Below are 3,487 nucleotides of genomic sequence, written 5' to 3' on the forward strand. Positions count from 1 at the left end.
TGTACATAAATATTTTGAAATCCATTAATTAAAAATAATGTTTTAAACAACCCACCATGAATTTCAAAAATCTTTAAATAGATAAATAGAGGAATTACTTGCAAACCATCAATTCATATATATGAAATTATGTTGCATCAAAATAGACCAACAATCATTAGTTTAACCATGATTCATACTATTAAGTAAAAATAAGAATTATCATAAGAAAATATTACTTGAAATCAAGAGACTTAATTGAAAGAGTTTTTGGACTACATAGGTAGAAGAACCCATGGATAAACACCCATATAACTTAGAGTAAAGCTTAAAGAAAATAAATATAATTTATCATATAATCAAAATAATTTAGACATGAGAGTGGAAGAAATACTCTCATTGAAGCCTTACATACCTGAAATCCGAAGTTTTAGTTGGAACCGAAGGACTTAATGAACACTCTTGAGTCCTAGATTTTCTCTCCGCCGAAATGTCTTGTGTACTATCCGGAGTATATGAATCACCGGAATAGTATTTCTTCACTACTAAGAACTAAAACTATATTTGAGAATGAGTAAAGAAGTGTATAGTGAGAAGAGTTGCTTGAGAAAGCTTGATGAATAAAATGAGGAAATAGGTAGGTATTTATAGAAAAATTGTGATGTCATGGGTGATGTTAAATGGAGGACAATTGATGTCATGAGTGATGTCAAATGTATCTAAATCTTTTCATGGTAGGTGAGATGAGTTCTTTTTAACAGAATACTATTTTTTGGAGCTGCGTTTGAATAAGATAAATTCCTTATTAGGATTTGGAGTCTTCAAAAGAATTGTAGATATGGAAGTCTAATTTCATATAGTTTCAGAATCAACTAATTTGGATAATCCTATAGTGAGATATGATTTTTCTTCTATAAATACTCTATTCCATTACAGCATCCTATCTTACAACAATTAATTTATTTTACCTATTTAACCTCCGAAACTTAAAATATGGTCTTCCCAAAAGTTGTAGGTAATGATATTGTGGTTACTCAGAAATTTGAATCACCCAATTTGGACAATCCTATAAAACAGTATGCCCAAAATACAGAGGATGTATCATTTTTAGGTGAGAATTGAAACATCGTATAGAACGTTTTTAGGGGATCTTACATTGTGACACTCGTTGGGGATCTCATTACAAATCCTTTAATAATTTTATTATTATGTTTGGCTCTATTCTTGATGTTCTTGAATCACTTGCTCTTGATGCACGAAATTTTGATGAAAGAGCTAAGGCAATGGGACATCTCGAAGCTTGCCAAACATACGAGGTTGTGTTCATGTTGCATTTTATGAGAAATGTCTTAGCAATTACAAATGAGCTTAATAAATTCTTACAAAAAAAGAGCAAGATATTGCAAATGCCATGCTACTTGTTGAAGTAGCAAAGAGAAGGTTGCAAGTTTTAAGGAATGATGAATGGGACTCTCTTATTGCTAAGGTATCTACGTTTTGTATCAAACATGATGTTTTGATACCTAACTTTGAGGATCCATATGTTATCTCTTTAAGATCACGACGAAAGCTTGCTAACTATACAATCTTACATCATTATCGTGTTGAAGTCTTTTACAATATTATTGATTGGCAACTTCAAGAACTTAGTGATCGTTTTAATGAGGTGACTACCGATTTGCTCCATGGAATTGCTTGCTTAAATCCAATTAACTCATTTTCAAGTTTTGACATCAAAAAGGTAATGAGAATGGCGAAATTATATCCGGATGACTTTGATGAATCTAATATGAGTGTTCTTGAGAATCAACTTGCAAGTTATGTTGTTGATGTTCGTGATATTGATGAAAGGTTCTCCGTTCTAAATGGGTTTTGTGATATTTCCAAAAGATTAGTTCAGACAAAGAAACATTCTACTTATCCTTTGGTATTCCGCTTAGTGAAACTTGCTCTACTTCTACCAATTGCCACTGCCTCCGTTGAAAGAGCTTTTTTGGCAATGAAGTTTATCAAAAATGACTTGCGGATCCAAATGAGTGATGATGTTTTTAGTGGTTGTTTGGTGCCTTATTTATAAAAAGATGTATTTGATAGCATTTCTAATGATGGTATTATTAAGACATTTCAAGATATGAAACCTCGTAGAATACAATTGTAATAATGTCTGTAGTTGAATTTCAATTGTAAAACAATGTTTTGATATGCTTATTCGTGTGTTTGGTTTCTTAATCCCCCTTCAAGGTGGTGTAATTATCACTATGTTTTGTAATACATATCAAGATATAATAATTTCTATTGTTGAGGGTGTTTTTGTATTGTTTTGAAGCCATTTTAATGTAATTTTTTTTGTGGAGGAAGAGTGCTTTTACTTTGAATTGGTGTTTATTTTAAGTCTTTTTAAATATAAAAATTTATGTTTGCTCTCCATTTGCACTTTCAGGAGCTAAAGAGAATTCAAAAGAAACTGAAAAACTTGTAAAGGGCCCTGCTTCTTGCAAAATAGGTATATTTGATCCGACCCATTTATTTATGGATATGATTAGCGTGTTTAATTTTTTTTGAACCCCCTTCATAAAATTTCTGACTCCGCCACTGATCATAAGCATACACATGGTAAAATAAAAGTAGAAACATCATAAGAGAGTCTAAACTATGAATAGAAATTTAAGAATGTCACGTGACAACATAGACTCGAAATATTTATCCAACTAAATGCCTCTACTCATGAACATGGGCAGGGGATAAGACATGTCCCTATCCCACCCTCAATATGAAATATAACAAAAGTCTTTGAAACAATAACCAACTCGATGACTAGTCCCCGATAGATGAGGACTCACCATAAACACCGCCGATAGGAAGGCTTAACTAGCCACGTAGAGGAATATGATCTTCAACCTCAACCCCTACATTATGAGATAATGTAGGTAAAAAGTATGCATTAGTACATTGGAATGTACTAAGTATGTAGGCAATGCAATGCCTAGAAAACCATGTTTGTATAAATGACCATTTTAAATAGCATGGTAGAAGAAGTAGTAAAAATCATAAGTAGTCTTTAAGAAGGATCAATGCATAATAAACCATAAGAGTATCATATAAAGTAAAAGGTAGGATTAGTCCTTTAAATATAAAGAGGATCATAATATGTGGGATAGGAACCATAACCGACAATAAGACCATGTGAGCTATAACATGGAATCCCGTTGTCTCCCCATACAACGTAGAAAAGGGGAATCTACTTGCCAAGGTCAACTCTACCCCGCTAGGCGGGTCATGCATATGCTATAGGTGGATCCACTAGCTAGGCCAAAAAGGTAATCCTACGGTGGCACGTAGTTATGAGACAAGAGACTTTACATAAGGACCCCGTATTTCGATCCCCCACCTCAAGTCCACATTCGGTGCTAAGTTAAATCCCACGGAATACATACATAGCATAGAAATCATAATTTCATATATCATAGTCATTATCATAGGTTTGAAATCATGGAATAGCTCATTTTCA

Source organism: Solanum dulcamara, chromosome 9 (genome assembly GCF_947179165.1).
Source record: "Solanum dulcamara chromosome 9, daSolDulc1.2, whole genome shotgun sequence".
NCBI classification, from domain to species: domain Eukaryota; kingdom Viridiplantae; phylum Streptophyta; class Magnoliopsida; order Solanales; family Solanaceae; genus Solanum; species Solanum dulcamara.